Here is a 27,823-nt window from a genome sequence, read left to right as displayed (position 1 = left end):
GCCACTAGGGACGCAAAGGCCAGTACTCCGGCCTCTCTCGCCTCCTGTACCCCCGGCTCCACCCCAACCCCAAAGATCGCAAGTCCCCATCCTGGTTTGACCCTGGATCCCACCACCCTCGACACCGTCCTTGCCACCCCCTTCCAGAACTCCTCCAGTGCCGGACATGCCCAAAACATATGGACATGGTTCGCTGGACTTCCCGAACACCTGACACATCTGTCCTCACCCCCAAAGAACCGACTCATCCTTGTCCCCGTCATATGGGCTCTATGTAGCACCTTAAATTGAATGAGGCTAAGCCTCGCACACGAGGAGGAAGAATTAACCCTCTCCAGGGCATCAGCCCATGTCCCATCCTCTATCTGCTCTCCCAGCTCCCCCTCCCACTTGGCTTTCAGCTCCTCTACTGATGCCTCCTCAGCCTCCTGCATTACTTTGTATATGTCCGATATCCTCCCCCCTCCGACCCAGACCCCCGAGAGCACCCTATCGCTCGCCCCCCTGCTGGGGAGCAAGGGAAACCCTTCCACCTGGCGTCTAGCAAATGCCTTCACCTGCAAATGTCTAAACATGTTTCCCGGGGGGAGCCCGAATTTCTCCTCCAGCTCTCTCAGGCTCGCAAACCTCCCATCTACAAACAGATCCTTCAGCTGCCTGATGCCCACCCTGTGCCAGCTCTGGAATCCCCCGTCCATGTTCCCCGGGATGAATCTATGGTTCCCTCTTAACGGTGCCTCCATCAGACCTCCCACTTCCCCCCTGTGTCGCCTCCACTGCCCCCAGATCTTGAGGGTGGCCGCCACCACCGGGCTCGTGGTGTACCTCGTGGGAGGGAGCGGCCATGGCGCCGTTACTAGGGCCCCCAGGCTTATGTTGCCACAGGACGCCCTCTCCATTCGTTTCCAAGCTGCCCCCTCCCCTTCCATCATCCACTTGCGCACCATCGATACATTAGCCGCCCAGTAATACCCCGAAAGGTTGGGTAATGCCAGCCCTCCACTCTCCCTACTCCGCTCCAAGAAGACCCTCCTCACCCTTGGGGTGCCGTGCGCCCACACGTAGCTCATGATGCTGCTCGTCACCTTTTTGAAGAAGGCCCTAGGGAGGAAGATGGGCAAGCACTGAAATAAAAACAACAACCTCGGGAGGACCGTCATTTTAACGGACTGCACTCTGCCCGCCAGCGACAGCGGCACCATGTCCCACCTTTTAAATTCCTCCTCCATCTGTTCCACCAGCCTGGAGAAGTTCAACTTGTGGAGAGTCCCCCAGTTCCTTGCCACCTGCACCCCTAAATATCTAAAACTCTTTCCTGCTTTCTTCAACGGGAGTCTCCCGATTCCCTCTTCCTGGTCCCCTGGGTGTATCACAAATACCTCACTCTTACCCAAGTTTAGCTTGTACCCCGAAAAGTCCCCGAATTCTGCTAGCAGTTCCATCACCTCCGGCATTCCCCCTTCTGGGTCTGCCACGTATAGCAGCAGGTCGTCCGCGTATAGCGATACCCGGTGCTCCTCCCCGCCCCTTGTCAGCCCTCTCCTTCCCCCCTGAGCCCCTCAGTGCCATCGCCAACGGTTCAATTGCCAGTGCGAAGAGCAGGGGGGACAAGGGGCACCCCTGTCTGGTCCCCCGGTGGAGCCCAAAATACTCCGATCTCCTACCATTCGTCACTACACTTGCCGTCGGGGCCGAATAGAGCAGCTTCACCCATTTAATAAACCCCTCCCCAAATCCAAACCGTTCCAGCGTCTCCCACAGGTACTTCCACTCCACCCTATCAAATGCTTTCTCCGCGTCCAATGCCACCACTATCTCCGCCTCCCCCTCCACTGCCGGCATCATGATGACGTTTAGCAGTCTCCGCACGTTCGTATTAAGCTGCCGCCCTTTCACAAAACCCGTCTGGTCCTCGTGTATCACCCCTGGCACACAATCCTCTATCCTGGTAGCCAGGATCTTTGCCAGCAGCTTGGCGTCCACATTCAGGAGCGAGATAGGCCTATATGACCCACACTGCACGGGGTCCTTGTCCCGCTTCAAGATCAGAGAGATCAGTTCCTGCGACATTGTCGGGGGCAGAGCCCCCCCCCTCCCATGCCTCGTTGAAGGCTCGCACCAGCACAGGGCCCACCAGATCCGCATATTTTTTGTAAAATTCCACCGGGAACCCGTCTGGCCCCGGCGCCTTCCCCGACTGCATATGCCCAATCCCCTTGACTAGCTCCTCTAACCCTATCTGCGCCCCCAGCCCCTCTACCAGCTCCTCTTGGACCTTGGAGAACCTCAGTTTGTTCAAGAAGCCCTCCATCCCCCCTCCCCTCGTCGGCGGCTCTGACCGATACAGCTCCTTATAGAAGTCTCTGAAAACCCCATTTACTTCTGGCCCCTTCTGCACTATGTTCCCACCCCTCTCCCTCACTCCCCCAATTTCTCTAGCCGCATCCCGCTTGCGGAGCTGATGTGCCAACATCCTACTCGCCTTCTCCCCATACTCATAAATCGCGCCCTGCGCCCTTCTCCACTGTGTCTCCGCCTTTCTGGTGGTCAACAGGTCAAACTTAGCCTGCAAACTACGCCGTTCCCCCAGCAGCCCCTCCTCTGGTGCCTCCGCATATTTCCTATCCACGTCCAGAAGCTCCCCCACCAGCCTCTCCCTCTCCTGTCTCTCCCTCCTTTCCCTATGTGCCCGTATGGAGATCAACTCCCCCCGGATCACCGCCTTCAGGGCCTCCCATACCATCCCCACCCGCACCTCCCCCGTGTCATTAATGTCCAGATATCTTTCAATGCTCTTCCGGACCCGCGTTAACCCTATTAACACTGACTTTATGTCCAAGGAGAATCTGCACTGCACCGCACACATTCACTTGGGGGAAACCAGATAATTGATATGAGAATGAATGGCTCGGGAAGTTGCAAAAGTCTAAGGTGCTGCTGATATGGGAATTATATTGGGATGAGCATAGGTGCGCTGCAAGTATAAACCTGTCTATAATACGTCTGAGATCGGGAGTACCACACCCCTTTACAATAGAAGGGTCACACCCCTATGTATCGTTAGCGAAAGGGCGCAATAGACAATGAAAAGATTTGGGACCGTGGGTCCTTAAAAATCTCAAAGTCAATGATTGGACACTGCTTTCAGACACAACTGTGTGGTTCAGTACGAGTATGCGAGCTTATAAAAAGAATCTTAACTGGCTATCTCAGGCAGAGAGAGTGGTGGAAATAGTCCCCGCCTCGGACCAGAGCCATAGGGGAACAACCTGGAGTTTTGTACAAATTACTGCCGATGACCCGCGACTGCAGACAGTTCCGGGGAAACTTTGGGCAAAGGGAAAACATGATGTGGGTCTAATACGCAATTGTGAGCCCGTAAAGATTACACCAAAGTCTGATTATAGACCATACAGAACACAGTATCCGCTAAAACCCGAAGCGGTAGAAGGGATCACCCCGTATTCAATTCACTATTGAAAGCGGGAGTCACAGTACCCCGCGAAAACTCACCAGTGCGTACACCGATTTTCCCTGTCAAAAAGACGACTCTCCCGGGAGATCTCGAGGGATGGAGGTTTGTACAGGACTTGCAGGCAGTCAATGATGCTGTCATGGCCAGAGCCCCTAATGTTCTGAATCCATATAACTTTATTGGTATCACATGCAGTCTCACTACTTCTCCTAGAGCAAAAAACAGCTCATATGTCTGCGGCAAGGTGGTTAAGATATAATACGGTCCTGCTGGAAATGCCAAACATTACAGTGAAAAGGTGTACCATACTTAACCCGGCCACTCTTCTTCCCACCGCAGGTGATGAGGAACCACATGATTGTGTTGCTCTAACTAATGAAGTTTGTAGTCCGCGACCTGACTTGCAGGATACCCCCCTACAAAATCCCGACATGGAACTGTTTGTGGATGGGTCTGCGTTCAGAGATCGACAAGCGGGCCAGAACTGTGTGGGGTATGCCATAGTCACATCACACAACATACTAAAAGCAGAGCCGCTTCCTAGACACCTCTCCGCACAAGCTGCAGAACTGATAGCCCTTACAGAAGCATGTAAACTTGCAGAAGGCAAGTCCGTTACTATCTACACAGACAGTAGATATGCCTTTGGGGTGACTCATGATTTCGGAACCTTGTGGAAACATAGGGGATTCTTAACATCAACAGGCAAACCAATCACGCACCATGGGCTGATTTCTGATCTCTTGGGCGCAGTCCTCTTACCTGAGTGTATTGCAGTCTGTAAGTGTGACGCACATACAGGGAAAACCGATCCAGTCTCACAGGGAAATGCAAGGGAGGATGCGGCAGCGAAAGCAGCAGCACGAAAACCTATCAGTGATAATGTAAACATGCCAATGCTAACAGTTCCTATCCCAACAGCAGACATAGAAGACCTGCAAACGCAAGCCTCACGGGAAGAAAAGAAAGAATGGTCAAAGGCAGGGGGTAAGGTAAAAGAAGGGGTATGGTACGGCCCCAGTGATAAGCCATGTCTACCGAGAGCGCTATTTCCTCATTATGCTAAGTTGACACACGGCAAGGACCATGTGTCAAAAGGAGGGATGTTCAAGAGTATCGCTGCACATTGGTACACCAGAGGCTTTACTAGTTACTCCCAGATATTTTGTGAGCGATGTGTTATTTGTGCTACCAATAATGTGGGGAGAGGAATTAAGATAAGCCCAGGGGCGCACCCAGAACTACTGAGACCCTTCGAGCATATTCAAATGGACTTTATTGAGCTAACCCCAAGTGAAGGGAAGAAATACTGCCTAGTAATGGTGACATGTTCTCTAAGTGGGTAGAGGTGTTCCCTACAGCCAAACAAGATGCTAGTGCAGTAACCAAGGCCCTGTTAACTGAAATTATTCCACGATGGGGCATCCCAGAGAAAATCAGCAGTGATAATGGCACGCCATTGTATAAGCCAGGCTCTTAAGCAGGTGGGAGAATACCTAGGCATTGATCTAAGGCAACACTGTGCATACCATCCAGCGAGTGGAGGAGCGGTAGAAAGGGAAAATGCCACTCTGAAAAATAAGCTAGCAAAGTGTTGCGATGAAATGGGAATACCATGGACGAAAGCCCTGCCCGTAGTTGTAATGTACATGAGGACTAGGGTCAGAGGTAGAGCCAATTTAAGTCCATTTGAAATATTATTCGGCAGACCACCCAACACTGGAATTGGGCCAAAACCCGTCGCGAGGACCCTGACTAGCCATTGTGAGGATGAAATGTTACGTTACTGTACAAAACTCCATGCGATTTTATCTCGGGTGCAAGCTCAAGTGAAGGAAGCCCTGCCACGACCGGCTGAGGGGAAGTTGCATGACCTGCAGCCAGGCGACTGGGTAGTGGTAAAGACTTCAGGAGGAAGAGCTGGAGAGCTAGACAGTGGCTGGGACCATTCCAGGTGCTCCTTGTGACGCAGACAGCGATAAAGGTAGCAGAAAGAGCAACGTGGATTCACGCTAGTCATTGTAAGTGGGTGCCGGAGCCCCAGCTCACACCGGACAAGTCAACATGAAAGGGGTAATGTCGCTTATCATGATGCTTATGCTGGAACTGGTAATGGGAAAAGCGTATTGGGCTGGAGAGGTTACAGTGACATTAACCAGAGGCACATTTACGTGTGACCCGTGGCCCTATGACTCTAAATACTTGCGAGATGATAAGTACTTATGCCGAGACCCCTGTGGCCCATACAACTGGAACCTGGTGGTGGCGACCATGGCGAAAGGACTCCCCAAAACTGGACCATGCATCTGCCAATGCCTCCAGAAAGCAGCTATAGCAAACCTGTCCCGTAGTTACTGGATGTTGAAACTATCTGACCCAACAGCAGCAAGGGAACAAGTTGACTTAGAGGAGGCAAACCAGTGGATACCTCCATTCGAGAATGAACTGTCAATAGACTAATCTTCTGTATCATATAGCTATAATGACAACCTGTTTCCCATTTTGTGTACCAAGGATTAATGATGGTATTATTGAAAAATCTGCAGGAGTACGATAATACATGTGTATGTTCTTTGAGCAAACATTTGTTTAACAATAAGGGAATGTAGATACTGCCTAGGTGACTGGCTGCAATTAAAATTTTGATAGATGTTGTCATTAAGATGACAAAAAGGAGGGAATTGTAATGGACAATTTTAATACTTAATATTGAATAACTGCTTAATAGTGTGATTGACTAAAGCTGCAGGTGTGTGTGTGTGTGTGTGTGTGTGTGTGCGCGCGCGCGCAAGGTTAGAGAGAGAGAGAAAAACTGATATCCCAGCTGTCTGAAGGTTGAGAAAGTAAAGTTAGGAGAAAAACAACTCCTTATATGGAATGGAGATTTACTTGTATCTTTTGAATGAATAAAGACTGAAGGTTGAGGCGCTCGGCGTGCTTTCCTCTCCTGTAGAGAGAGGAGGGTGTCATAGAACATAGAACAGCACAGAACAGGCCCTTCGGCCCTCAATGTTGTGCCGAGCCATGATCACCCTACTCAAACCCACGTATCCACCTATACCCTAACCCAACAACCCCCCCCCCCTTAACCTTACTTTTTTTTATTAGGACACTACGGGCAATTTAGCATGGCCAATCCACCTAACCCGCACATCTTTGGACTGTGGGAGGAAACCGGAGCACCCGGAGGAAACCCACGCACACAGGGGGAGGACGTGCAGACTCCACACAGACAGTGACCCAGCCGGGAATCGAACCTGGGACCCTGGAGCTGTGAAGCATTTATGCTAACCACCATGCTACCCTGCTGTCCTCTGCAGAGCTAAGAAATAAACAAACTTGCTCTTATTCATGACTGATCGTTTCTGAGTTTTCCTTTTCCCACCACAGGACTTAACCTGGTAATTAGCAATCAGCTCTATCCCTGTCATCACTTGCAGCAGGGCAAGGCTACTCAATGGAAATTTGAGAGTAACAAATCAAGGGATAAAAAGCGCCTCCTCCCACCCAGCCGTAAATTCCCACCTAGCTTCAAATACCAGCTCCCAAACTCACTCTTTGATGTGCCTCACTCTGGAATGGTCCTCTGTCTCACTGGGAGTGTGCAATGTTGTCCAATGGGATTGGTGTAAATGACTGACTGTTTATAATACCATGTTTTCCAATGGAGCAGGTTTTAAATGAATGTTTATAATACCATGTTGTCTCATGGGGCCAGTGTAAATGACTGTTTATAACCATGTTGCCCAGTGGGGCCAGTGTAAATGAAGTTTATAATACCATGTTGTCTCATGGGGCCAGTGTAATGACTGTTTTTAACACTGTTATCTAATGGAACCAGTGTAAATGCCTGTTTATAATACCATGTTGTCTAATGTGGATGGTTGTAAATGACTATGTCTAATACCATGTTGTCCACTGGGGCCGCTGCACAGTGACTGTTTATAACCCATGTTACCCAGTGGGGCCAGTGCACAGTGACTGTTTATACCCATGTTACCCAGTGGGGCCAGGCACAGTAACTGTTTATAACCATGTTACCCAGTGGGGCCGGTGCTCAGTGACTGTTTATAACCATGTTACCCAGTGGGGCCAGTGCTCAGTGACTGTTTATAACCATGTTACCAGTGGGGCCAGTGCTCAGTGACTGTTTATAACCATGTTACCCAGTGGGGCCGGTGCTCAGTGACTGTTTATAACCATGTTGTCCAGTGGGGCCGGTGCTCAGTAACTGTTTATAACCATGTTGTCCAGTGGGGCCAGTGCACAGTGACTGTTTATAACCATGTTACCCAGTGGGGCCAGTGCACAGTGACTGTTTATAACCATGTTGTCCAGTGGGGCCAGTGCTCAGTGACTGTTTATAACCATGTTACCCAGTGGGGCCAGTGCACAGTGACTGTTTATAACCATGTTACCCAGTGGGGCCGGTGCTCAGTGACTGTTTATAACCATGTTGCCCAGTGGGGCCAGTGGAAATGACTGTTTTTAACACTGTTATCTAATGGAACCCGTGTAAATGCCTGTTTATAATACCATGTTGTCTAATGTGGCTGGTATAAATGACTATGTCTAATACCATGTTACCCAGTGGGGCCGGTGCACAGTGACTGTTTATAACCATGTTACCCAGTGGGGCCGGTGCTCAGTGACTGTTTATAACCATGTTACCCAGTGGGGCCAGTGCTCAGTGACTGTTTATAACCATGTTACCCAGTGGGGCCGGTGCACAGTGACTGTTATAACCATGTTACCAGTGGGGCCGGTGCTCAGTGACTGTTTATAACCATGTTACCCAGTGGGGCCGGTGCACAGTGACTGTTTATAACCATGTTACCCAGTGGGGCCGGTGCTCAGTGACTGTTTATAACCATGTTACCCAGTGGGGCCGGTGCACAGTGACTGTTTATAACCATGTTACCCAGTGGGGCCGGTGCTCAGTGACTGTTTATAACCATGTTGTCCAGTGGGGCCAGTGCTCAGTGACTGTTTATAACCATGTTACCCAGTGGGGCCGGTGCACAGTAACTGTTTATAACCATGTTACCCAGTGGGGCCGGTGCACAGTGACTGTTTATAACCATGTTTACCCAGTGGGCCAGTGCCAGTGACTGTTTTATAACCATGTTACCCAGTGGGGCCGTGCACAGTGACTGTTTATAACCATGTTATCCCAGTGGGGCCAGTTGCACAGTGACTGTTTGCTAACCATGTTACCCAGTGGGGCCGGTGCTCAGTGACTGTTTATAACCATGTTACCCAGTGGGGCCAGTGCTCAGTGACTGTTTATAACCATGTTACCCAGTGGGGCCGGTGCTCAGTGACTGTTTATAACCATGTTACCCAGTGGGGCCAGTGCTCAGTGACTGTTTATAACCATGTTACCCAGTGGGGCCGGTGCTCAGTGACTGTTTATAACCATGTTACCCAGTGGGGCCAGTGCTCAGTGACTGTTTTACCATGTTGTCCAGTGGGGCCAGTGCACAGTGACTGTTTATAACCATGTTGTCCAGTGGGGCCGGTGCTCAGTAACTGTTTATAACCATGTTGCCCAGTGGGGCCGGTGCTCAGTGACTGTTTATAACCATGTTGCCCAGTGGGGCCGGTGCTCAGTAACTGTTTATAACCATGTTGTGGAATGTGTGGGCAGGGTCGGTTTGAACCGTTCCGTTGCCAGGTGCCGTTGCCTAGTAACGCTCCTGCATGGTGTTCCCGCTTCGCTGTCCCCCTGTGTCGTGGTGGCGCAGGAACGTTCCAGCTCCGATTCTCACTCCGACACGAACGGCTGTCGGCGGACACGGCCCATGTAACAAACCCCGAAACACACACAGAAAGCCTGAGATTGAAGAGAGTGGGTGAGTGAGATAGAAATAAAAATCATTAGATCATTGGAGATTATAGAGTTCAATTAAGTCAAAAAGTTAAACTGGGCAGTTGTGTTTCTGATTAGTTTTTCGTCTCTTTCAAATCACTTACAATTAATGTCGTATTTACATCCCCATATTAATGATCCCTCGACCAGTCTCTATTCTCCTTGTCCCTTATTTTTTTAAATATAAAATCATCCTCCAATTTCATGTTCGAATAAAACATCTCTAATTTTTAGTTTTGTTTTCTTATTTGTTCTTCCTACCAAACAGAATAGTTATGAATCTACTACATGTTGTCTCGTGTAGAACCCCAAACCACACATCATATATTAACCGTGGACTTAAACATATCCTCTTTAACATCAACATTTTTATTCTATACCACATTCTTGCCATCAAACTCAGTATTTGTTTTCTTTGTGGCCATATCCACTCGAGGTGTTTTTAATGTTTTCATGTTGTTGTGACCGTGAAGCTGCAAATGCCGCCCTCCGTTTTTCCACACCATTCAATCATACTAAAAGTATAATTAAAATGCTTCCACCTCACCCAGTTGTTTATGCCATTTCTCTTGCCTATTCCAGCATCTTTACAACATCCCCATGCTCCTCAGAATTATTTATAATTCATCTTTTTGTATTGCCTTCACAGATGGGCCACCACCCTCTCGAACCCTATCACCAAAATCACTGATGTACCAGTGAGCAGAAATGGCCTCAGAACTGAATTCTGTCAACACCACAGCCGACATCTAACCATAGCCTTCCTGCATAACACTACTAGCATCCTGTGTCATGGGCTTTCTAAAAGTCCGTGTACGCCATATCAACCATGTTTCCCAAATCCACCGTATCGATGACCCAAAACACGCTCTTCCTTTCTGCTTATTTTCTTCCTAGAATGATATGGCACAGGCGAAGGGCATTAAGCTAATCATGTTGTGGCAGCACTTTGAAGGTGCTATTCAATAATGTGCTATTCCCCTACCCTTTCCCATAACAATGCAGCACGGTAGCACAAGTGATTAGCACTGTGGCTTTACAGCGCCAGGATCCCAGGTTCGATTCCCTGCTGGGTCACTGCGGAGCCTGCACGTTCTCTCCGTGTCTACGTGGGTTTCCTCCGGGTGCTCTGGGTTCCTCCCACAGTCCAAAGATGTGCAGGTTAGGTGGATTGGCCATGCTAAATTGCCCTTAGTGACCAAAAAGGTTAGGAGAGGTTATTGGGTTGCGGGGGTAGGGTGGAAGTGAGGGCTTAAGTGCGTCAGTGCAGACTCGATGGGCCAAATGGCCTCCTGCTCTGGATGTTCTTAAAAAAAAAAAAAAAAAAATTTGTTTCCTAGCTTCAAGTATGCATACACTTCCTTTTGAAAGTTACTAATGAATGTTGTTTTACTACCCTTTTCGGAAATGTTTTTCAGTTTCAACTGGAGGCCTAACTTGTGTTTTATAAAGGATTAGCATAACCTCCTTGGTGTTGTACTTTCCGTTTCCTGCTACCTTCATAGATAAGTATATGTGCACCCTCGGGTTTGTCTGTCCCTATGTCCCCTTTAAAATTGTACCATTTAATTTATGTTGCCTACGCTCAATCTTGCAATGGCATCTGCTTTTCACCAGTTTGCCTTTGTCCTCCCGAAGTCTGTTGGTAGCCTTTGTTTACTACATTTCTGAGTTCTCAAATAGATATAATCAAGTCAGGAATGGCACAGGAATGGGTCATTCAACCCAATTGGTTTATGTTTCACATCAGACTGCCTCCACTCTTGTTTTAACCTAACTAGCAGAAAATCCTTCTGTTCCTTTCCACTATATGTACTTTACTCTCTTCCTGTTAAATGCACCTACACTACTTCCCCAACTATCCCTAATACATTTCACATATTCCCATTCTTTCAGTAAAGATGTTTCTCCTGAATTCCTTGTTTGTTTTAGTGTTTACTGTCTTATATTTCTAATCTCTAGTTTCGGACTCCCCTACAAATAGAATTATTCTCTCCAATCAGACCGTGCATTGATTCAAGAAGGCATCTCACCACTGCCTTATAAAGGGAAAATAGGGATGGGCACTAAATGCTGGCCTAGCAAGCGACACCCACATCCCATGAATGAATAAAATTTCATTATCTTAAGACCTCGATCATGTCACCCTCCGTATTCTCTTTCCTTGGAGAAAGACACCTAGACTGGTCTTTTCTGATTGATATATAGTGCTGGTCTCATCCTTGCAAATCTTCTTTGCACTTTTTCCTGTGCCTCTACATTCTTTTCGTAATATGGACACCGAAATTTGCACAGTACTCCAAATGCAGACTAGCCAAGATTTGACAAGTTTAGCATAACTTCTTTGCTTCTCAGTCCTGTTCAAGAAACAAATTGCATTGCTTGTTTAGCTTTTTTTAATGGCCTAATTAATCTGTGTCGCTACTTTTTATGTGCCCGTACCCCTTGATCACTTCTTTCCTCTACCCAATTCAGGTTTATTATCCAAGAAGTATGTGGCCTCCTTATTCTTCCTAACAAAATGTACCACCTCACATATACTGGGGTATGCTTATTGAATTAGGTGCCATTCTGCAAGTTTATTAATGTCCTGTATTGTTGTCGCCGCATTAGTTTAGGAACATAGGAACAGGAGTAGGTCATTTTGCCCTCGAGTCTGTTCCACCATTCACTGAGATCACAGCTGATGTGCAACATGAATACATGTATGCACTTTGTTCCATATCAATTTCAGATTTAAAATTCAGAATTGATCTAGCATCAGTTGCTTGATTTCAAAAGACAGTTACGAACTTCTACCATCCTTTGTGTGTAGAAGTGTTTTTAATTTCATTTCTGAAAAATCTGTCTCTAATCTTTAGTCTTTTCCCCCTGGTCCTAGACACCCCCTATTCCTAGACTCCCCAACTAGTAGATATACCGGTAGTTGATTTCTATCCACCCCGTTTGCTTTAATATCTTAACCTTCGGAATTCCAGGGTTACATCCCTAGTTTATGTACTCTTCCCTCGTAAAATAACACTTGGAGATAATTCTGCTCCCTCCAAAGACAATATATTTCTTATTCCTCCTGAGGTGTGCTCAGAACTGCACCTCCCAGTTTGCTATCTTAATCAAAGTTTGAAACTATACTTCCATTTTTGGAGTCTAAATTATTCACTTAAATTGTGAGCAACAATAGTCTCAGCATCAATCCTTGTGGAACACCTAATTTTCATCTATTTCCAGTCCGAATAGCTGTCCTTAACCCTACTCTGTTTTGTGTTTTGTAGCCAGCTTGCTATCCATTCAGCTACCTGTCCCCAGATGCTCTGACCTTGGGTCATTAATCCATTGTGCAATATCTTATCAAAGACCTTTTAAAAATCCAAATATATTGCACCTACTGCATTACCCTTGCTTACTTTTTCTAATGTTGAGTCCACAGTAGCAATTATATAGTGCCTTTAATGTAATAAAACCTCCCAAGACACTTCACAGAAATTATGACACTAAGCCACATAAAGAGAGATTCAGTCAAAAGAGGTATTCTGAATGAGTGTCTTAAAGGAGGAAAACAAGGTAGAGAGGCGGTGAGGCGTCGGGATGGTGCTCCAGAGTTTAAGGCAGAGCCACCAATGATGGAGTGATTAAAATCAGAGATGCTCTAAAGGTTGGAATGAGATGAGTGCAGATATCTGGTGGGGGTGGTAAAATGGGATGAGATTGCAGTGGTAAGGAGGGATGAGGCCATGGCAGAATTTGAAAACCAGGATGAGAATTTTAAAAATCAAGGCTTGATGGGAGCCAATGGTAATGGGGAATCAGATGGTGTAAGTTAAGACAGAGACAGTGAAATATTGGATGACAAGTTTACTCAGGGTAAGAATGTGGGCAATCAATAGTCTAGAAGAAACAAAGGCAGGAATTAAAGTTTCAGCAGCAGATGAGTTGAAACAGTGGTGAGGTCAGATGATATTATGTAGGTAAAAATAAGCGATCGTAGTGATGATGAAAATATTTGGTCAGAACCTCACCTTTGAGTCAAATGTGCGACAAGGTTGCTAACAAACTTATTTAGTCTCGGACTGTTACCAGAAGAGGGATGGAGTGTTTAGGGAAGGGAATCTGCCACTCTTACCTGGTCCGACCTACATGTGTCTCCGGGTCCACAGAAAATGTGAATGGCTCATAAATGGCCACTAAATGGCCTAGCAAGCCACTCCGTTATACCAAACTACTACAGAAAAGTTGAACCAGATGAACTGTAGTGGTTCAAACAGGCAATTCAGCACCACCTTCTCAAGGGCAATTGGAGATGAGCAATAAATTTTGGCCAAGCCAGTGACACCCATATCCCATAAAAAAGAACGCCTACTGCCAACGCAAAATGGCAGTCTGCACATGTGCATTGGGCGGTGCAAATGTCTGCTGAACCCAGACTGCCAGTAAGCCTTCAAATCGAAATATGCTTATCATTCAGAAACAGCATCTCACTTTGTTACACAGTACAAGGTAGAAAACAAATAGGGTAGAGTGAGAGACTGAGTCAGAGTGAGTGTGACACACGGTCAGACAGAGTATTAGATCCAGAAAACCTTGTAAAGTCAGCTTTTACCAAGAATATTTGTGTTGGAGAGACGGAAGATGCAGCTTCATCTCTTGCTGGTATTGTAGCAGAGATAAATAGTGACTTTGATTTTCCGTTCCTTCACCCAGACGTGATTCTCCGTTCCCACTGCAGTGAATGAAGATTTGGCTGAGCCCCACATTCTCTGTCCTCGCTGGCAGTGGTAATGAGGCGGACTCACAACAGGGAAGCCCGACCAGCATTAATCTCACACTTGGGTAGTGCTAGCGAGTGATTAGAATGTCTAGTTTTTAACCCTCACTTTCCTGGTTAAATTCTGCAGATTTCAGATGGAATTTTTTGTTTCTGCAAATTTGGACCTGAGCAACATGGGCCCCAACTCATAACAATAAAACAGAGGGAATGTTCTTGCCTCGTCAGAACTGGGGATGTTTCCGAGTGCAGTCAAAGTTTGGGTTTCCCTTTTCATAGATTTGGGTTGGGAACTTGCAAACAGTAAAAAAGGCCGGAGCGACTTTCTGGTGGTGGCTACGAAGGAGTAAGTAGCACATTTGGTGGCTCCTGCTCGGGTCGGACTTTTGGACCTTTCCCCCCGATTTTCTACCGGACTTGAATTGTAAAATGATGACCGAGGCAATTGTGTACTGAATTCCCACATCGGTACATGGAGAGAAGGACTAAAAGTGCTCGTAAAGGCAGAAACAGAAGAACAGAGAAGGCTTGGGCTGAAGCTGCAGCAGGAGACAGCATGGCAGAGGATCGGACCTCTGGTTTGTCGACCCAGCGGTCAACGGAACACCTGATGCAAGTTATTCAGGAAGGCTTTGCTAAGCAGAAACGGGACTGTTTGGACCCGATAAAAGAGTCAATTGAGCGGCTGGAGCTTAGATTGGACGCCCAAGAACGGGCGATCCAGAAGGTAGAGAAGGCGCTGGCTGAGCTGGATAAAACTGCGGTGGAGTTAGAGGTGGGGATGCTGAGACACCAGCAGAAGAAGCTCCTGGTGAAGGTGGAGGACCTAGAGAATAGGTCCCAACGGTAAAACTTGAGAATCGTTGGGTGCCCGGAGGGGTCCGAAGGAGAGGACGCTGGGACAGACATCGCAGACATGTTTGAGAAGCTGCTGGGGAATGGGGCATTCTCCCGGCCCTTGGAGGTGGACAGGGCTCATAGAGCACTCACAAGGAAGCCGCGAATGGGAGACCCCCTGAGGGCAATGGTGGTGAGATTCCACAGATACCTGGATAAGGAGCGCATTCTACAGTGGGCCAAGCAGACATAGAACTGTAAGTGGGACAACAGTATCCTGCGGGTTTACCAAGACCCGAGTGTGGAGGTGGTTAGAAGAAGAGCAGGCTTCAACCAGATTAGATTGATCCTTTTCGGAGTGTTGTATCCGGCCCGTCTCTAGGTCATGCACGAGGAAAGGACTGGTGGTGGAATGTGTGGCGATATGTATCATTGTTAATGTAGGGGTTAATGTAGATGCACCAGGACTAAATAAACACTAGAGGGAGCACCAGAGACATCATGACACACAGACATTCAACCGATAGGTGAGTAAGATAGGATACGACCAATGGGAAGTCAAGACACACCCAGAGGTGACACTACCACAAGGGAGCTATCCATATAAAAGGACAGGGCACACATGCTCTTTCTCTTTCCATAGGTGACACTCGGAGAGACACGGGCAGATCAGAGCATCACACCACCGCATGGGTTAGAGCAGACTGGTTAGTTAGATTGAGTTACTTTAGTAAGATCAGCAGGAGAGTCAAACTCAATTAGGAGAATTGTTAACTGTTCAATAAATGTATTAAACCTATCTCCAAGTCTGAACCTTCCTTTGTCAGAGTATACATCAAGGAAGCAGCTAATGCTACATGAAGAAGCATAGCACGACATGGCTCCAGGAGAGCCTGTTAGATATATATAGTTAAACTCAACATATCAGTGACAACCAGCAACAGCACCCAGGCATGATGTTCGAGATTCCGGTTCCACAGCAGCTCAGGTGCCACGGCAATCTCAGTGCAAACTGGCGTGTGTTCAGACAGATTCGAGATCTACCTGGTAGCGTCCAACCTAGAGGGCGTGGCGGATGTAGAGAAAATAAAGCTTCTGCTCACCTTTTCCGGTGCAAAAGCAGCAGAAATCTTCGAGACCTTCAAGAACTCCACAGGGCAAAACAAGGGAGACTTTCTGGCAATTCTGGACAAGTTTCAAGAATTCTGCGAGGACAACACGAGAGAAAGGTAAAAGAGGCGCCAGTACTCACCACGAGGTGAAGGTAGGCCTGCAAATGTAGAAAATGGCAGTTTTGATTAGCAGCCATTTTGGGAAAGAAGCCGGCCATGCGCAGCTGCTAAAAGAGTGCAAAGTACAGGAAAAGTGATCTGCGCGTGTGCGATCCATTCCTACGCTCTACATCACCAGCGTCATGACATCAGAGGCCCCGGACCACGCCCACCTAAAGGGGAAATGTCCCAAAATAGTGGGGGGGAAAAAATTTAAAGCCGGAAAACACAATTCTTTCACAATGCCTGAACTTCGACCAGTAGCTGAAAGTAACCTCAGCAGAATCCTGCAACAAGCAGTTAGCACCGCCCAAAGAAATGAATTGGTCCTTGAAGACTACGACTCAGATGTTGATGACTTCTTTGGACATCTCGAGCCCAATGACCGCTCCGACACAAAAAGTGATGATATGGTCCTTAAAGACTACGACTCTGACGATGATTTAATCATTGGACGTGGTAACCTCAGTACCAAATCCGAACCACAACGAGATGTGTTGTACAGTGAAGAATCCAACACAGATATGGATGAGTTCTTCGGATTTGAGGATCCTCCACCCAGCACAGATGACATCCTGACTCAGACGTGCAAGATTCTACTGTGCCCTGACTCCAAGAGACAGAGCGCGGTACAAGCCCACAGAGAGCGGCCTGGCGCCAGGAGACAGAGAGAGGTCCAAGCCCACAGTGGCCTGATGCCACACCAGTGGTCCACGCATCACGAAGAGTGGTCCATGAGCCACGAAGAGTTCCCGACTCCACACAGAGAGTGGTCCACGCACCACGAAGAGTCCCCGACTCCATACAGAGAGTGGTCCACGCACCACAAAGAGTCCCCGACTCCACACAGAAAGCGATGACAGACTCCACAGCAAGACCACTGCACGTCTCCACACAGAAAGACTCCACAGCGAGACCACTGCACAACTCTATTGAGAGTGCACAGATCGACTCCACAGCGAAACCACTGCATGACTCCACACAGGGAATGAGGCCAGACTCTACAGAGAGCGATACAAGCCTCCACAGTGAGCTTGTTGACAGACTCCATGATGGGAGCAACGCAAGACTCCAGAGCGCAGTCCTTGCATGAACAAGACCATGAAGGTCTAACAACCTCATCTGAGCAACCAGCAGCAGACAATGCAAGTCTACCATGATCAAGTGAACAGCAAGAAGACTCTGACAGTCTACCCAGCTCATCTACCGACAAGAAGACACTGAAGGTATATCCATTGTATGTGCGACAAGTGACAAAGGCATCACAATTCCCATACAGGATGTGCAACATGACAGCGAGACTGACTGTTCTCCGCTAGTATGTATAGAGGCACTCAACGATCAAAGTGCGACTACTGGTGACTCCAGTGACACGATGTTAATTCAAACCTCATCCACTCGAGCCTCTCCACAAGAAAATGCATTCCTGAACATTTTGGCTCCGGACGGGAAGCATCAAGACACCTCGGATGATTCAAGTGACACCTCAGATGATTCGAGTGAACCTGAAATGACTTCGGACGGGGAGTGTCAAGAAACCAAAGCTGATTCAGGTGAACTAGAAAGGACTCCAGATGGGGAGAATGGACAAGCCGATGATGACTCTAGTGAACCAGACATGACTCCAGTCGAGGAGCGCTGAGGAATCAGACGGCACGCTCAATGAAACAGCAGATGCCACAAAGGACACTGACACAAGTAACTTTGTGAAGGACTCTAATTCTCCACTCGGTGTGGCCATTGTGCGCAACAAACACAACGATAAAACCTACAAAAACGACAACAAAGACAACAACAAGAAGCGTACCAGAGGCAACAATGTCGACAACAAGCACAACAAAAACAACAATGATGGAACTACGACTGGTACAACATGGTACAACTCTGCAAATGCGGGACACTGTTACTGCTCAGCTCAGCAATGACCTACCATGACAGGATGACACAGATTACATACATCGCTATCACAAGCATCCAAATCAGACAACAAAGTGATTTGACCACTTCTTGATTCCTTAAGTACAGGGATACTGACGGCGTTCACAAGGACATGCCACCATCAACATCACCACTTCAATGACAAAACAAGAAAGCCACTCAACCATATTAATTCATGAACTTTGGACTCATACATATTATTTGGTGTTGTATGATCATCACTGTCATCATGATTTGTACATGTCATCACATATCTACCTAACTTGTTCAATTTTCTTTTAACACTGTCCAGAAAATATGTAACACGAAAAAGGGGGAATGTGGTGATGTGCATCACTGTAGGTACACAAGGGGTTAATGTAGATACACCAGGACTAAATAAACACTAGAGGGAGCACCAGAGACATCATGACACAGACATTCAACCAATAGGTCAGTAAGATAGGACACGACCAATGGGCAGTCACGATACACCCAGAGGTGACACTACCACAAGGGGACTACCCATATAAAAGGACAGGGCACACATGCTCTTTCTCTTTCCGTAGGTGACACTCGGAGACACGGGCAGATCAGAGCACCACACCCACCGTATGGCTTAGAGCAGACTGGTTAGTTAGATTGAGTTACTATAGTAAGCTCAGCAAGAGAGTCGAACTCAAGTAGGAGAATTGTTAACTGTTCAATAAATGCGTTAAACCTATCTCCAAGTCTGAACCTTCCTTTGTCAGAGTATACATCAAGGAAGCAGCTTATGCTACATGAAGAAGCATAGCACAACACTGAGAACCTTTGAACTTTGCTGCAACGTTCATGTGTTTTTTTTTTGTTTTTCTGTTCTTTTTTTAAAAAAAAAGTTTCATGTTTTTCTCTTAGTGGAAGCTGTTTGTAATGCCTTTTGCATTGATTTGGAACCAGCGGTAGCGCTGAGTGAGTTAAGGTTTTCATTTGCACTGTTGGGGGATGGAGGTGTGCTTGTTTAGATCTTGGTGTTTTTCTGTCGGGTAATTGTGTGGGGATTGTTTGATGTCGGAGTATGTTTGTATGAGCGGGGGGGGGGGGGGGGGGGGGGGAACAATAGGTGGGAGACTATCCAGCGCCAGGGATGGGCTCCACCAAGCTAGCTGGGTGGGCTAGCTCTCGGAAGCGTAATGGGGGTGTGCATATCTTCGGTTTAATAAAGGGGTTGGATTACAGAGTGTTGTTACTGGGGGGGGAGGGGGGTAAATGTTCTGCTGACAGGGGAGGGACTTGGGCTCAGGGACAGAGAGGAGGTTGGAGGCGGAGGCTGCCTGGGGACGGGCCGGTGGAGGCGCAGAGCATGGGCTGGAGGCGGGCCCAATAAAGGGATGGCTGATCGGCGGAGTGGGGAGGCAATGAGCCCTCCCAACTAGGCTGATTACCTGGAATATTTGAGGGTTAAATGGGCTGGTCAAGAGGGCACGTACGTGTGTTCGCGCATCTGAGGGGAATGAAGGCGGACGTGGTAATATTGCAGGAGATGCACCTTAGAGTAACTGACCAGATTAGATTGAGGAAAGGCTGGGTCAGTCAGGTCTTTCACTCGGGACTGGATTCAAAGACTAGAGGGGATGTGATCCTGATCAATAAGCGGGGTGGTGTTTGAGGCGGGTAGAATTATGATCATGGTCGGTACATTATGATCAGTGGGAAACTGGAGGGGTTGCAGGTAGTATTAGTAAATGTGTATGCGCCAAATTGGGATGATGTGAAGTTTATAAAGAGGATGCTGGGGACGATATCGGACCTGGACTGGCACAGGTTGGTCATGGGAGGGGACTTCAACACAGTTATTGACCCTGGCTTGGACCAGTCAAGCTCTAAAACGGGCAGGGTGCCAGCAATGGCAAAGGAATGAAGAGGGTTCATGGAGCTGGTTGGGGGGGGGGGGGATCCATGGAGATTTGGGCAGCTGAGGGTGAAGGAGTTCTCCTTCTACTCAAGTGCATTAAGTGTACTCCCGGATTGATTTCTTTATTTTGAGCAGGGCCTTGCTGGCAGGGGTAGTGGACATGGGGTACTCGGCGATCACAATCTAGACCATGCTCCGCACTGGGTTGACCTGCAGGTTAGTAAAGACAGTAACCAGCGCCCGCACTGGAGGTTAGATGTGGGACTTTTGGCTGACGAAGGGGTGTGCGAGCGGCTGAAGGAAATGTATTCAGAACTACCTGCAGGTCAACGACACTGGGGAAATTTCAGCAGCGTTGGTCTGGGAAGCACTGAAGGCGGTGATCAGAGGGGAGCTGATCTCAGTATGGGCCCATAGGGAGAAGGTGGACAGAGCAGAGACAGACCGATTGGTAAAGGAGATACTACAAATCGATAGGAGGTATGCGGAGACCTCAGAGGCAGGGCTTTTAAGAGAACGGCAGAGGCTACAGATGGAGTTCGGCTTGTTAACCACAGGGAGGGTGATGGAGCAGCTGCGAAAGGCGAGGGGGGCGAACTATGAGCATGGAGAGAAAGCCAGCAGAATGCTTGCACAGCAGCATAGAAAGAGGGAGGCAGCCAGGGAGATAGGGAAAGTAAATGACGGAGATGGGAACCTGGTTGGAGATTCAGCAGGGGTGAATAAGGCGTTTAGGGATTTCTACAGTAGGCTGTATAGGTCGGAACTCCCGAGGGGCCGGAGGGGATGAGGCACTTCTTGGAGGGGCTGAATTTCCCAAAGGTAGATGGGGTGCTGGAAGAAGGGCTATGGGCCCCGATCGGGTTGGAAGAGATAGTGGAGGATCTGAAGGCCATGCAGTCGGGTAAAGCCCCCGGGGCCGGACGGGTACCCAGTGGAGTTTTATAAAAAGTTCTCTGGGATATTGGGGCCGGTGTTGATGAGGATGTTCAATGAGGCAAGGGAAAGAGGGGTGCTGCCCCCGACGATGTCACAGGCCACAATTTTGCTGATTCTGAAGCGGGACAAGAACCCAGAGCTGTGTGGGTCCTACAGGCCGATATCCCTGTTTAATGTGGATGCCAAATTGCTGGCCAAAATTCTGTCCTCCAGGATTGAGGATTATGTTCCGGACGTTATTGGGGAGGACCAGACGGGGCTTGTTCAGCGCAGGCAGTTGGTGGCCAATGTAAGAAGGTTGTTAAACGTGATCATAATGCCCCTGGAAGGTAGGGAGGTGGAGGTAGTGATCACAATGGATGCAGAAAAGGCTTTTGATCGGGTAGAATGGGATTATCTGTGGGAGATGCTAGGACGGTTCGGATTTCGGCGGGGCTTTATTGACTGGGTCAGGTTGCTGTGTCAGGCTCCTGTGGCAAGTGTACGGACGAATAGGACATCAAACTATTTTAGACTGCTCCGGGGGGACGAGATCGGGATGCCCACTGTTGTTCGCGCTAGCTATAGAGCCGTTGGCAATTGCTCTGAGAACCTCTATGCAGACGACCTGCTTCTGTATGTATCGGACCCAATAGAGGGGATGGAAGAAATCATGAGGATTCTAGGGGAATTTGGCTGGCTTTCGGGGTACAAGCTAAATATGGGAAAAAGTGAGATGTTTGCGGTCCAGGCAAGGGGACTTGGGACTCCATGCCGTGGGAATGGGACCGGCTGCATAAATTAAATCTGGCCCGACTAGTGGACCAAATGAAGCACAATTTTCGGAGGTGGGGCGCGCTTTCGTTGTCACTGGCCGGGAGAGTGCAGACGGTGAAGATGACGGTCCTCCCGAGATTCCTGTTCGTGTTTCAATGTCTCCCCATCTTTATTCTGCCGTCCTTTTTTAAACGGGTCAACAAAGTGATCACTGGCTTCGTTTGGGCGGGCAAGACCGCGCGAGTAATGAAGGTAATGCTTGAGCGCAGTCGGGCAGAGGGCAGTTTGGCGCTGCCAAATTTTAGTAACTATTACTGGGTGGCGAATACAGCCCTGATCAGGAAGTGGGTGGTGGGGAAGGGGTCTGGCATGGGAGCGTATGGAGGCGGCTTCATGCAGGGGCACCAGTCAGGGGGCATTGGTAACTGTGCCTCTGCCGCTCCCACCGACCTCCACCAGCCCCGTGGTGCTGGCGGCCTTGAGAGTCTGGGGCCAATGGAGGAGACATGTGGGAGCAGAGGGAGCATCGGTCTGTTGCCTAATCTGTAATAATCACCGGTTTGCCCCGGGATGTATGGATGGGGGGTTCCGGATATGGCGGAGAGCAGGGATTGAGAGATGGGGGATATGTTTATAGAGGGGTGCTTTCCGAGTATGAGGGCGCTGGAGGAGAAGTTTGGGTTGGCGAGGGGAAATAAATTCAAGTATTTGCAGGTGCAGGACTTCCTACATAAACAGGTGTCAACCTTCCCGCTCCTACCGCTATGGGGGATTCAGGACAGGGTTGTTTCCAGAGGGTGGGTAGGAGAAGGGACCGTCTTTGACATTTACAAAGAACTTATGGGGTCAGAGGAGATGCAGACCGAGGAGCTGAAGCACAAGTGGGAGGAGGAGCTGGGAGAAGTGATAGAGGATGGTCTCTGGGCAGACGCGTTGAGTAGAGTCAACGTGTCCGCAACATGTGTCAGGCTCAGCCTGATACAATTCAAGGTCGTTCATCGGTCTTACATGACAGTGGCCCACTTGAGCAGATTCTTTGGGGTGGAAGACAGATGTGCAAAATGTGCAGGAGGACCAGCGAACCATGTCCACATGTTCTGGGCATGTCCGAAGCTTAGGGGATTTTGGCAGGAGTTTGCGGATGCTATGTCCAAGGTTTTAAAAACAAGGGTGGCACTGAGTCCAGAGATGGCGATTTTCAGGGTGTTGGAAGACCCGGGAATCCAGGAGGAGAAAGTGGCAGACATTCTGTCCTTTGCTTCCCTGATAGCCCGGAGACGGATACTATTAGCTTGGAGGGACTCCAAGCCCCCGAAGTCGGAGACCTGGCTATCGGACAGGGCTAGCTTTCTGTATTTGGAGAAAATCATGTTCGCCTTGAGAGGGTCACTGTTAGGGTTCGCCCGGAGGTGGCAACCGTTCGTCGACTTCTTCGCGGAAAATTAATCGTCGGCAGAAGGTGGGTGGGTGGGGGTGGGGGGGGGGGGGGGGGGGGGAGAGAAGGAGGAGGGGGGATGGTTTAGCTTAGAGTAGGGGTTAATAAAGGTGGGACCTGTAAGGGAGGGAGACGGCTTTTGCACTATGTTTATAGTTTCATGTATGTTGTTTATTTTGTTGTTGCTATTATACCAAAAATACCTCAATAAAATGTTTATTGAAAAAAAAGGCCGAAGCAACACTGGTACTGCACATGCAAGGCATTAGTAACCAACACAGCCAAGAACATAATAAAAGCAAGGGAATGGAGTTTGCAGTGGAGACAGAAAACAATGGCTTTCGTCTTCCCAAAATTCAATTGGAGGATATCGTTGCTCACCCAGACTAGATGTTGGATAAGCAGTCTGATGATTTAACAACAGTAGAGGAGTGATTGTGTTAATGAGGTAGAGCTGGGTGTTTTCAATGTACATGTGAAAACGAATGCTGTGCTTTCCATAGAACCTTACAATTACTACAGCGCAGACAGGCAAATCAGCCCATCTAGTCTGCACCGATCCTTTGAAAGAGCACCATACCTAGGCCCACTTCCCCATCCTATCTCCACCACCCCACTGAACCTCCACATCCTTGAACACTAAGGGCAAAATTAGCATGGCCAATCCACCTAAACTGCATATCTTTGGACAGTGGGAGGAAACCAGAGCATCCAGAGGAAGCCCACGCAGACACTGGGAGAGAGTGCACACAGTCACCCAAGGCTGGATTTGAACCCAGGTCCCTGGCGCTGTGAGGCAGCAGTGCTAACCACTATGTCATCGTGCCACACCTTTTGATTGATACTGAGAGGCTCAGTGTAGGAAAGGGCCTAGATATATCCTTGACAGATATCCTCAGTAAGGGTGCAGCAGCAGGAAGAGAACCCATTGCAATGGATACTCTGGGTGTAGTTAGATGGATCAAAATGGAACCACGTGATCAGTCCCAACCAGCTGGATGACAGTGGAAAGGCGTTGGAGGAGGATGGTGTGGTTAACTCCGACAAAAGCTGCAGACAAGCCGCGAAGGGCAAGGAGGGAAGTTCTACATACAAGTAATTTGTGACTTTAATTCGAGCTCTTTTGGTACTAAGGCTGGGGTGGAAAGCTACTTGGAAGAATTCAAACATGGAGTTCCTAGAAAGATGGGCATGGATTAGGAGAGGAAAGGGATGTTGGAGATGGGACTAGATCATAAGAAATAGGAGTAGGCTGTTCAGCTCATCGGACCTGCTGCAGCAATTGATAGGTTCACGGCTTATCTGATCGTGGCCTGAACTCCATGTTCTTGCCTGTTCCTGTTACAACACCCCGGGCTAGTACACGGTCAATTCTAGCCCCATGTGCCCCAGAGTCACAACACAAGTGAATTAGCCATTCATTCTTTGTAAAATATCCAAAGTCTTTGGCCCTTGGCTGTCCAATAATTAGAAGCACAGGTTTATAAATGTAAACACAATTGCCTTTTGTTTATGAGAACTATAATGCAATATGCCGCAAATACAACTAGTTAACTATTAACTAATCACCTCTTTAATACCTAATCTCTCTCACACACAATACCGACAAACACATAGGGGTAGAAGGGGATACAAAATCATAAGTGAAAGGACGAAAATAGTCTTTGTTCCAGATCATGGATTTTAGCACACATTTCTTCACACCAAGCTTGCAGATGAAAGTCTTTGGTTTGCAGCATGTAATAATCTTCTGTAGATTCATTCATTCAGGTTTCCTGTCGTTTAGAAATGCAATGTACACTTTCTGGAGAGGCACCTTACTTCACTTCAAACCTTTCTCTCCGAGTTTGTGGTGTGTATTCAAGCCCCTGGAGGTTCAGAAGAACCGCACCCACTGGTTTTATGGAGAGAGTGATAGCACTCACAGCCGGCTTCTGGAGAGAGTTAGCAGGTTCACATCAGCCATTCTGGAGAGTTAGCAGAGTCTTGTCTCCTTCTTGCTGCCAGAATCAAACTGAAACCGTAGAACTCTGAAAAGCATTCCAGTCGGATAGGATCCAATCACCACTTGTTACCAGACACCCAGCATCTACAGCCAATTAATTTGGCCACTAGCCAATCAATCAAACCGAGCCCTGACCCCATTTCTCTCTGGTGCTGAAAAGTCTGCATCTCCAGTTTAAACCAGCACCAAATAGCAGAATGATCTGTATTCTTCCACTTGCTTTAATGTGACATGATGGTTAATCATCCATGGATCCAAATATTAACAGTAAAATAAAAGAAAGGGGAAATAAGAGAATAAACATGAAGGAACCTTATCTCCCATAACCTTTGACTGCCTTGTAAATCAAAAATCTGTCTACTCAACACTGAATATATTTGATGAACCTTCCATTGCTCACTGTGGGATAGAATTCCAAAGACTAGCACCTCCTGAGAGGAACATTTTTCTCTTCATCTCTGTCTTAAATAGCAGATACCTTATTTTTAAACTCTGTCCTTTTCTTCTAGGATCATCCTCTCTTCATTTACCCTGTCAAGTGCCCTCAGATTCTTATATACTTCAATAAAGACTGTAGTTTGAAGAGACGGAGGGACCAAGTGTTCTTTTGAAGGGAGGGGTGATAGTGGCCAATTTACAGGAGAGAGGAACAACAGCTGAAGCGATGGCTAACATGGGGACCAGGTGGTGAAAGCAGTAGTTTGGTGGAAATAAAGTTGAAAGAGCGGGAGGTCAGTCGCATGGACACGGTGACCTTGGAGAGAGCATGAGGCAATATATGAGAGAAACCAGAGAAGGGTGCAAGTTCAGGGTTCGAGCAGGGGTGGGGGGGGGGGGGGGGTACATTAACAAAGAACAAACTAGAACAATACAGCACAGGGACAGGCCCTTCGGCCCTCCAAGCCTGAACCGGTCATGATACCAACCTTTGGCAAAACCCTCAGCACTTCCTTGTGCTGTATCCCTCTATACCCATCCTTTCCATGTGTTTGTCAAGATGCCTTTTGAATGCTGTTAATGTATCTGCTTCCACAACCTCCCCGGCAACATGTTCCAGGCCCTCGCTACCCTCTGCATAAAAAAACCTGCCTCGCACATCTCCTCTAAACTTTGCCCCAAGGACCTTAAACCTATGCCCCCTGGTGATTGTCCCCTTCACCTTATTCCCCTTGGAAAAAGTGCCTGCCCATCCACTTTATCCATGACCCTCATAATCTTGTACACCTCTATCAGGTCACTCCTCAACCTTCGTCTTTCTAATGAAAACGGTCCAAGTCTATTCAGCCTTTCCACATAGCTAACATCTTCCAGACCAGGCAACATCCTGGTAAACCTCCTCTACACCCTCTCCAAAGCCACCACATCCTTCTGGTAGTGTGGTGACCAGAATTGTGCGCAATATTCCAAGTGCGGCCATACCAAGATTCTATACAACTGTAGCATGACTTGCTTGTTTTTATACTATATGCCCCGTCCATTGAAGGCAAGCATTCCGCATGCTTTCTTGACTACCTTGCCCACTTGTGTTGCCACCTTCAAAGATCTGTGGACATGCCGAGATCTCTGACTTTCTATATTCCTAAGAGTTTTGCCATTTGCGGTATATTTCCCCATTATGTTAGACCTACCAAAATGCATTACCTCACATTTGACCGGATTAAACTCCATTTGCCATTTCTCTGACCAAGTCTCCAACCTATCTATGTACTGCTGTATCTTCTGACGATCCTCAACACTGTCTGCCATTCCACCAACCTTGGTGTCATCCGCAAACTTACTAATGAGACTGGCTACATTTTCCTCCAAATTGTTCATGTACACCACAAACAACAGAGGCCCCAGCACAGAACCCCGTTGAACACCACTAGTCACAACCTTCCATTCAGAAAAACACCCTTCACCCTCTACTGCTAATCTTTGCCTTCTGTGACCAAGCCAGTTCTGTGTCCATCTTACACCTCACCTCTGATCCCGTGTGACTTCACCTTTTGTACCAGTCTGCCATGAGGCACCTTGTCATACGCTTTACTGAAGTCCATGTAACAACCTCTACCGCCCTCCCCGCGTCATGCATCTTTGTCACCTCAAAAAACTTGATCAAGTTAGTGAGGTCCGACCTCCCCTTTAGAAAATCATGCTGTCTATCACTTAGAGTCCATTTGTTTCCAAATGGGTATAAATCCTGTACCTGAGAATTCTCTCCAATAATTTACCTACTACCATTGTGAGGCTGACCGGCCTATAGTTTCCAGGATTATCCTGCTACCTTTCTTAAACCGTGGTACCACATTAGCTATTCTCCAGTCCTCTGGGATCTCGCCTGTCGCCAATGAGGATACAAAGATGCCAGTCAAGACCCCAGAAATTTCCTCCCTTCACTCAGTATTCTGGGGTAAATCCCATCTGGCCCAGGAGACTTATCTACCTTAATATCTTTTAAAAGACCCAATACCACCCCCTTTTTGATGTTAGTACCTTCCTACTTTCTTTATACTCCTTAGGGGACATTGGACTCCTGGAAACTACATGCAGAAAGATTGGATGGTTTTGAGCTTTGACAAAGAAAACCATGAGCACTTCACACTTGCTGTTGGAGACGAGGGTGGAGAAGAAGTCAGGGATTTAAGACGGCAGTAGAGAAAATAAGTTTGGTTATCATT

General features: G+C 47.9%; 1 protein-coding gene across 2 annotated transcripts in view; it reads left to right on the top strand.

The window, feature by feature from the left end:
• The first annotated feature begins 9,071 nt into the window (after positions 1-9,071).
• Positions 9,072-27,823, top strand: part of heatr4 (HEAT repeat containing 4) — a 188,386-nt gene continuing 169,634 nt past the window's right edge. The window contains exons 1-2 of one of the 2 annotated variants that reach the window (XM_038782586.1): positions 9,072-9,330; positions 9,997-10,154. The gene's annotated coding sequence lies outside the window, so the exon portion shown is untranslated. The remainder of the gene's footprint in view (positions 9,331-9,996; positions 10,155-27,823) is intronic. The other variant, XM_038782580.1, reaches the window with a different exon arrangement.

This window comes from Scyliorhinus canicula, chromosome 2 (assembly GCF_902713615.1).
Source record: "Scyliorhinus canicula chromosome 2, sScyCan1.1, whole genome shotgun sequence".
Taxonomy (NCBI): Eukaryota; Metazoa; Chordata; class Chondrichthyes; order Carcharhiniformes; family Scyliorhinidae; genus Scyliorhinus; species Scyliorhinus canicula.
The sequence above is the reverse complement of the archived record's forward strand: the minus strand, read 5'-3'. Positions and strand labels throughout refer to the sequence as shown.